We start from the raw sequence: 9834 nt of genomic DNA on the forward strand, positions 1-9834 counted from the left end.
AAGTTTCTTTGCTCGAACGTTCAAAGCGTAAAAGTACTCAGTACAAAGATAAGTGGGCTGTTAATGTTTTCCAAACACACGTGTTTGGATATCCTAACACGTGTGTTTTTCATGGTTGCGATTTTGCATAACATCACATGACTGGATAGACACAGGACATACACATTGACAAAATAGCATTTATTTGAGGCTTTTCCATTAAAACGTTACTCATGCAAAGTTACTTAAAATAAAAGTCTTTTGTTACAAATTTATTTGTAGATATAGAAAGCTGTGTACCCCCGTATTAAACATTTCTACTCGTACTTGCCAAGTTGTTGACTTCGTAGCGCATGCTTTTGAAAGTGAAAAGACAAAAACAATGAAAGAAAGTCGGGACTTTCCCGACAATTGCCATGTTTATTTTGTTATTCAGATGAAACGGAAACGTTTTGAAGAGTCCGTGAATGTAAATATCGAGAATCGCTGGCCAGGCTAAAAAAATCGAAAGTTCTGATAAACTTTTACCTTATTAATTATGCAAAAATACGGTAAAATTGACCAACTTTAGTGCGTTAGTAGTGAAGGAGGATGATTCGTAAGAAATAGGGGGTGTTTTTATTTCAAAATATAATTCATTTGATTTTTATTTGTCGCATTTTAAGGAGCTTTGATTTAATTTTGACAAAGTGCTGTCAAACACTTGTTGCAACATCGCCAGAAATCAAGGACATTTCGAGCCCGCTAACAATTATCATTTATTTTAATCTTTGTGGTAAAAAAATTGACAAATTTTTCTTAGGATTAAAACGTGTTTCGGGTGATTTCAGAAGCTCTAGATTTCAAAATTTGCCAGGGGAGGCCCCAGGACCCTCATATATAAGTTGGTGCCAATGAGCTCACCCTACGCGGGAACTACAATAGCTCCTCCGATCCAAAATATGCTACCCGGCCCCCGTTCTATATCAACGTTCATAGAAAACTCAATTTTTGAAGCAGCCTTTTGCCATTTGCTTTTTAAACTGCACTGCAAGAGCAGCATTTAACAAGGTCTTCGAGCAGAGCGATGTAAGTTTTTTTTCTTTTTCTCTGAACAACCCCAGGTGGTAATGCAAGACTGAAACTCTCGCAAAGGAGTTTTAAGATTGTAAGTTTGAGGTTTTTGAGTGTGTTATTCTCGACCATGGAACAGATGTTGTACTGTTGGTAATGAACAGGATGAGTTACATTTAACTGCTCAAAAATAGACTCCTTAACATTTGACAAATAAAATTCTTCCTCCATAGCAACCAGATCTTGCTCAGTTACAGTTTGTGCGCAGGGGGTTGTCTGCTGTTTCACTTTTGCTGCCATTCTAGAAAAAAATGAGGCTACTTGTTGAGTTGTCAAAAACTCAGGGACACCGAGCAAGCGCTCCCCGTTCAATCCCTTTGCTCTTCTCATTTCTGTTGCAACAATTTCCGCGTAGACCCTCCTGCCGCTTCCTTGTCTGATGGTAAATCTAACAGTCAGATTCTCTCGTTGCTTTTCGTTAAACCAGTAAGCTTTCTTTACGTGTTTTAAAGCGAAGCCTTCAGGCGGTGTTACACACCCACTGTTACGAGGACAGGATTCAGGAGGTAGAGGAATAGTTGGCACGGAACTTGAACCTTCCTCGAGTCTTGCAGCATATTTAACCTTCGCTTCATCAAGAAGTGTCTCCCTTTCAATCGTCTTTGTACATGTTCCGAACGCGAGATTTTTTCTAGAGAAGAGTGCCGTTGGAAACTACGCGTGCGGCCCTCTTTTGGACATTGAAACACTTGATCATGGTCTTTCGCTTCACGGCTCTTTAAGTTTTCTCCTTAGGGCGATCTCTTTAAATTCTCCGAGGGTAAAGTAACCGAAATATTTTGGTAATGGCGTTTTGTGGAAAATAATAACATGATAGATAAAACCAAACACACCTAAACATTATCCAGACCGAGATTTCGTTCGTTTCACATTGCGAAAATAGCGTTAGGTGCAGCTTGTGGACTGCTACCTTAATGAAGAAGAAGTTTCTTTTTCCAGTATAGCGTTCTAAATAAAAAAAAAACTTGAAATAAATTTTTATAACAAAAACTGGCGCCAGGTTTGATGTTTTTTGAAGTGATCTTGATTTCCAGCTTTCCCTTGCTGAATTTTTCAGTCTCAAAACTAAAGATCATGCTACATTATAGCTAGAAACTGCATAGAGAAGATAACGTAAGGTTCACCATTTGTTCCTTCCAAAGAAATGCATTTGCTGGGGCCTATATCAAATGCCTGCCACACCCTCATTCCACCGGGATAAAATCTGAAGTTGTTCTATTTACTGATGCCACTAATCTTCTGTCGAGTTGGGAGAACAGTTTTGGGTTCCCCAAGGCTGTCTAACATCACTAACATGACTCATTCATCCGTGACCTTATATAACTAAAAGATGTTCCATAAAACTAAAAGATGAGGAAGCGGAAATAGAAATGACCGGAAGTCAGATTAAACAAGAAGCCCCGGAAACTAACACTTTCTAAATGGCGGGAAATAGAGGCAGACGATCAGTGAAGTTTGAGAAGCACTACTATGCAAGGTGTACGAATTTGGCTGCCCAACATCGAAGGATTTTTTACGTCTTTGGGTAGGCTACTGGAAAGTGCAGAAGGGCAAAGGAACACTGCGTCCTACGACTCGGCTGAATTTTTTAGTCGCCGTTTACGAAAAAACGAAAGAACTCTTGTCACTGACCCTAAGAATAGAAGAAGCCTTCCCAAATGAAGTTGAGGTGATCTCTGATCTAAACGAACTTGTTGCAACAGTTGCAAACTCTGCAAAATGACGCCGGTTTTCGTCGGGCTGATATCGGAAGAATTCTTGGATGAGAGTATTGCTTATGGCAAAATTGGTTTTGGCAAGATATAGACATGAGAGGATGATCCTTCTTTATCTTACTTTCAGTTAACAGTTGTGTTATTCTTGGGCCCACAAACCATTTTTATTCATAATTTTTCATGGGACATAAAAAGTAACACATAGAATCATAATCACTAAGAGACTGAATAGGGGAGGGTGTAACTTGAGGTAAAAAATCTTTGTACTTGGTACAATTATCCATGACTTTACATATGTTTATGGGAATGTTTTGCTCCTTTATTGCTAGAAGTTCTACTGCTCAAATTAACACAAAATCTCTGTTAATTTCCTAAGCAGTGGCTAAGGAATATATGCCAGTGGACCTTTCATATAAAACAATAAAATTTTCAAATCCGTTTGGGTTACTCAGGAAATGTTCCACGTTCAAAGTTCCAGTTTCAAGTTACTCAGCATATTAACTGTTTTGTTAACAGCATGACAAACTCAACACTAACATAAAAGAGCTTACAAGAGCTAATTTACAAGGGTATAAACTTCTCTGCAATAGCCATTATGCATGCAATGTAGCCATAGCTTTACCTCATTTGTTATTGTTTTGAGTGATTGCAAATCAAGGCTAGATCTCAGGTTTAAAGTGTTAATACTATGAAGCATCTAGTACATTATGCCACTACAACATCATGAATTTTTTTTTCCCAGCTATTCAAAGTTTTACACCCCTTTGTATTAGTAAGGCTGTCAGATTTGAGATTATAACTGATTATTGTTACTGTTTCCCATTTACATTGTCATTAGTAATTTTATTCTTGGCATACTGACACGTATAACAGTAACCAATTTATACTAACTGTATTAAGAGTTCATTCCAAGTACATGAAGTTAATACAGTAAATCATGAATAGAAGTTTAAATAAAAAGAAGCAATCTGCAATACCACATGGTAGGCTGTGATTCCATCATGATCACCAGTTTGGAAGGCTGCATCTCCAACTTCTTGCAGTGACAATTCTTGGTTATGTGTCAGAGTAGTAATTGTGTCAGGTACTGAAACTGCATAGTCACTCTGCATGTCAGGTACAGGCCCTTCTTCATCAATCCCATAATGATTGAATAAATTAACAGCCTTGCTGGCAGTCACATCTATCACAGCCTTATACCCAGAATTTCTGAAATGTAGCATTCCTTGTATCCAGAGCTGATTGGGAGAGAAATTGCATTATGTGCTTACAGGATGATTATTCCACTGACCAATAAATTGGTTAATTGCATTATTAATCAGTGGAATGTAGACTAGATGAATACAAAACAGATGCACCTCATCTGTTGGATCTAAAATTCCACTGTGCTCAAGAAAGAGGAAAATGTTCAAAAAGTGGCTCACAATAACCCAGTTGACATCACACCAGAGATGCTCTATTCTCTAGTTATGAACAGATTTTTTAGTGATGTGGCTGCCTCTATTTAAACCTTTCTTGCAGCATGAAGCGAGCAACTTCTATGTTTTCCATTCCAAGATCACTGCAAACTCTTGATGGTAAATATTGTAGTGCTCAACAGCTGACTGGAAATACTGCAGTACAGTTAAAGCCCTGTTATTGGTTGATGCCTAAAGGAATATTATCATTCTTGAAAAACCATCTAAACCACCATGAATGATAATTTTGTATGGCTGGATTAGTTTTTGGTTGCCATCAATGTGCCTTTTGGACACCATGAAGACAACAACAAGAGGCATTTTTGACCACCCATGAGTAACAGGCATGATAGTCAGGAATTTTGAGCATAATATCAGGGGAAGGTGGGAGCTGGGAAACTGGGTTAGGGTGATTAGTGAGGGGGCTAAATAGAACTGGGAGAGGTATCTCAAATCATGAGTTGAATTGGCATTAATACTCATGCATCAAAGTTACAGCCTGACCTCCCTTGTATCACAGATTTAAACCAGTGTTGCCCCTGTGTGTAGGGAACTCCCATATAAAAAGGAAAGGAGTGCTTGTCGCAAATTTTGAAAAGAACCCTTAAAAGGTACCAAGATCCTGTTTTATGGGCATAGCTTAATATGCTTTTCACCCCTAAGAGGAAACAATTCTGAAACAACACAGTTAACTCTAGCTGTCATTTTTTTCTGTTCAAGACCCTACCTAAGAGGTAGCGCAAAAGCTCCCGCTGTGGACCTTTTGGAACTGACCACCATACCAACCAACCCAACATTTTTAAACTCTAAAAAGTATGACAAGCATCCCTGTCCTTTTTATACAGGAGTCCCCCCAGGGGGGGTGTTGTCCCTAGAGAAACACCAAACTGCCTGACTATTTTGAAAAAGGGGTGGTGGGCTCTAATGGTGTGTTAAAAAAGGAGACCCCCCTAAACAGAGACTCGTTAGAAAGAAGGTAGAGTTAAATTAAATAGCGCTTCAACGAATTCTTTTACTTTACCATAACGCATTGAGCCATGGCACACTACACTCTACAAATTATCTGCTGCACTGCTCTTAAAGTGCGAAGAACCGGATCCACTCTTCGAATATATTCCTGAATACTATTCTTAGAGTCAAAGTGACAAGAGTTCTTTCGTTTTCTCGTAAACGGCGACTAAAAAATTCAGCCGAGTCGTAGGACGCAGTGTTCCTTTGCCCTTCTGCACTTTCCAGTAGCCTACCCAAAGACATAAAAAATCCTTCGATGTTGAGCAGCCAAATCCGTGCACCTTGCATAGTGCTTCTCAAACTTCACTGATCATCTGCCTCCATTTCCGCCATTTTGAAAAGGTTAGTTTCCGGGGCTTGTTTAATCTAACTTCCGATCATTTCTATTTCCGCTTCCTCATCTTTTAGTTTTATTGAACATCTCTTGGTTATATAAGGTCACGCGTGAATGAGTCAGGAAAGCAATGTATGCTGCACAACATCGATGTATGACATCCAAAATCGATGTATTCCGGATGAATTTGATTTATTTTATTTTAAGACTTGTATTATAACGCATAACAATAATGTAATTGAACAAAACATTAATGTATCCATGTTCGATATTTTGTCCGTAAAAGAACCTCTTACATACACTCCGAAACAATTCTTGCAGTTTCTCCCGAGATTTAGTACACGGAACCCGATGAACTAACCCTCTTTCTGCAGATTTGTTTCCGTCATTAATGATGTTACGCTCTTATGGACCACAACGGTTTTGAGCGACAAACTCGACATCTCCTTGCGACCATCAAAATCAACTGGACAATCCCAGCTTGATGTATTGCGCGACGTGATTGTTCAAACTTTTCTCTTTGTCATACGACCTGTTTCGCAGGTGCTACGAGTTGGAACCAAAATTAGTTAATGTAACGAATTGGAATCGAAAGTTATTCAAATGGACTGAAGAATTTTACATTTTAATGAGAATTTTATGGTTTAAATGTTTCCTTGATTCACGGAAAGCAAAGATTGGAGTGGCTTTGGGTATTTCAGCCCTGATTTGGAAAAAATAAAACAGTTAGTGGTATGTTCTAAACACCAGAACACCTTAAAGGACACTGGAAATGTAGTAAAAGTATTTTTTAGCATCCAGAGCAAAAAGAAGAATGTGAGGCAGTGAAAGGAGACTGAGTTTTCAACGCCATTTGTCGTAAAAGCTGCCACCAGCTTGTTATTGAACTCACTAAAATTTACCTTTAAGGCATTAACTTTTTTTGTCGCGAAATTCGTGGATTTTAAAACTTTGAAACGACGTCCGATGAATCCTGAAACTGGAGTTTGAGTCCATTAGTAAACTATGCCAGCTGGTCTCATGAGCAGATCAAGCTTTGACGAAATTTGACAGTTTTGAAGTTTTAAGCGGATGCAAAGGTCGAGACAAAAATTCGTCATGACACAATTTGTCCTTTGATTTTGTCAAGAGAATTCTGGTTTTGTCTGCTATTGCAGATAGCCCAGATAGGCACTTACGAACCAATTTTCAGTTAGATAATAGCCTTCACTCTTGAGAAATTGCAAATATATTACTCATGTTATACGAGTACAACCTAAATTCCGAAACTTCAATCCAGTCAGTCTGGCTTTCTTTTACTGCCTCACATTTTCCCTTATGCTGTGGCTGTTAACCAGTACCTCCACCGCATTTCTAATGTTTCTTAAAGTGTTCAGATGTTTAGAACATACCAATAACTGTTATATCTTTTTCCATATCGTGGTCAAACTGACCGGAATGAAACAAAATTAACTTGTAATCGAGGATTTCGCTGGATAGCAGGTAATACTTCAAATAACTCGATACGTCGTCCCAGGAGAGAAATCAGGGCTTAAATATCCAAAGCCACTCCAATCTTTGCTTTCCATGAATCACGTAAACCTTTTTAAAAGTTAAAATTCTCATTAAAATGTAATTCAGTCCATTTTAATAACTTTTGATTCTAATTTGTTACACTAACTAATTTTGGTTTCAATATGTAGAACCCGCGAAACAGGCCATATGGCAAGGGGAAAAATTTGCACAATCACGTCACGCAATATATCAAGCTGAGTTTGTCCAGTTGATTTTGATGGTCGCAGGGAAATGTCGAGTTTGTCGCTCAAAACCGTTGTGGTCCATAAGAGCGTAACATCATTAGTGATGGAAACAAATCTGCGGAAAGGAGGGTTAGTTCATCGGGTTCAGTATACTAAATCTCGGAAGAATCTGCAAGAATTATTTCAGAATGTATGCGTGTTGTTTTGTAAATATAAACACTGCAACCTATTTTAACTTACTTTTGTGTCCTTTCAAGCAACGCAATATGTCTGTTATGACCAAATTTTATTCTTTAATTTTGATCTTCTCCACACTGCATAATTCATGACCTGATATTTCAACGTAAATTATCGAGAAGGCCTTCCTATCACCTTTGTCTACTTTGTAAGTCACGCAAGCGCGCAAGCGTTACGACCGATAACGTTTACGCAACGTTTTAGGACAACTCGGCATGTAATCTCCATTCAGTTGCAGTGAAAACCTAAAATCCTCAACGTAGAAGATAAACGAACGAAGTCTGAACTGCCAAAAGGAGATCTTGGTCAATTCCAAGAATCATGCAAATGATCTTTGACACGAGCGCAATTGAGCAAACACATGGATTTGCGTTGTTTTTAAGAAGTTGGTGGATGGAAGCTAGAGATATACCCGCGGATTTGAGGCAATCCGTGACCTCATTGGTGTATAAACTATGCCCTGATATGCTTTTTCGGCCCGATTAACGCCTGCATTTTGAGAATTCTTTCGTACAAAGTAGTGAATTTTTGATATGCAAATTAAGGTCGAAGAGCAGGGTCTCCTCTGATCACGCTGGTATGAAAAATATTTCAGCTGAAGTTTCCATATTTTGTCTGTGAACTAAATGAATACACCTTGTAACATGTAGCAAGATAGAATTCCGTGAGCTACATTGTTGCAGTCGCTGCGCGCTAGACAAAATCTTTGAAATTGACACTTTCGATCACTGTTCGCAGGGGTGGTCTGGCCAAAAATGATTTTTGGCTTGTGGCGAAGCAAAAGAAGAGAATTGGAGAACAACTAAACTATTTTTGAAACATGTGTCCTAAACCCTTTTCATGGGCAAAAAATAAAAGAAAACTTTTTTCCGACGGGAAGTCAAGAGGACCGCTCTTAGCGAGAGTGGCACATAAATCATATATAAGTAGAAATTCACAAATGCTGCAATCTGATTCGCTACGCAACTAGTAGCCTCATACTGTCCAGGTGTCTAAAAAAATCATGAGCCTGTTTCGTTGTTAAGTTTTGAACGAGTTCAACTTATAAGTTCAACTAAACAGTTTAATCATTCGCTTTTGATTTCTCTGTGTGATAATTGATTCAGGCTTGACCCAAGTCAACGACCACGCGAAAGAAATCTTGAACTCATAGGGCAATTTTCAATCTAAGATTACATTGGTTTTGCTCCGCTCTGTCATTGATCCAGAAAACTCGGGCCACCCTCTTTCAACCAATCAGATGCAAAAGTAAAATCAACCACAACTTGGTCGCCCGTGTTTTCCCGCGCTTTAGACAGTTTGGTTGTGTTCACTTTGATTTCTCTTTGGCTCTTCAAAGTATTTTCTTTCTTTTGATTGGCTGTTGGGATTACTTTGATTTCAGTTTTACGACACTTTGTCAAAAAGCGTTCTATACGATATTTCAAGGGTTAAATATGAACAAAACTGGAAACATGTCACTCCAAGTCAACAAGAGAGAGAAACTCACAAACGGAGCAAATATCTCCGGGCAAGTCGTCGTTCTATGTAGTAGCACTACTCTTAATTTCTTAATCCACTCAAAGGAAGTAGTGCAACTAATTCTACGTGATATCGATAGGACATGCGCGCAAAAACACATAAGCGTATTTGTTAACCACAGAGTTGTTTGGCCTTAAACATCCTGCAATTCACCAGCCAGTGGACAAAAGCCCCCACTAAAGAATTTCCTTCATGTGGCTGGCAGTTTACAGCGGTTCAAATCTCCGCTGCATCACTTTGCTGCTTAAAATCCTATTGTGACTATAACTGGAAATTTCGCCTCCAGTCTCCAATGTTCCATTAGCAATCTTTAGTACTCGTAACCAGGCTTCTTGTCAGATTCCAATTCTCGGCCTCGAGGCTGTGTGATAACAGACACGTTATAAATGAGTTTTCCAATGGATTTCCAGTTTCTGATTATGGTAAACACTTCTATACCTGATTTTGCATAGATATCCTACATGCTAACTTTTAAAACTTGTGACTAATCCATTTTATGACTAATCGCTGGTATTCCAGTCGCTAGTTGTACTAAAAACTTCTAGACCTGTTTTCGCAAGGATATCCCTACGTGCTAACTTTTAAAACTGATAACAAATAAATTTTTGGTATGTGTAATTTGTTTATTTTGTTGTTTTGTTTTTCCGTTTCAGGGCCGTAAACTTGTTGCAAATACGGCCACCGGGCCTGAGAATTCACATCCACTTTCAAGTCAGGAAGTCCTCATA

This window comes from Pocillopora verrucosa, chromosome 2 (assembly GCF_036669915.1).
Source record: "Pocillopora verrucosa isolate sample1 chromosome 2, ASM3666991v2, whole genome shotgun sequence".
Taxonomy (NCBI): Eukaryota; Metazoa; Cnidaria; class Anthozoa; order Scleractinia; family Pocilloporidae; genus Pocillopora; species Pocillopora verrucosa.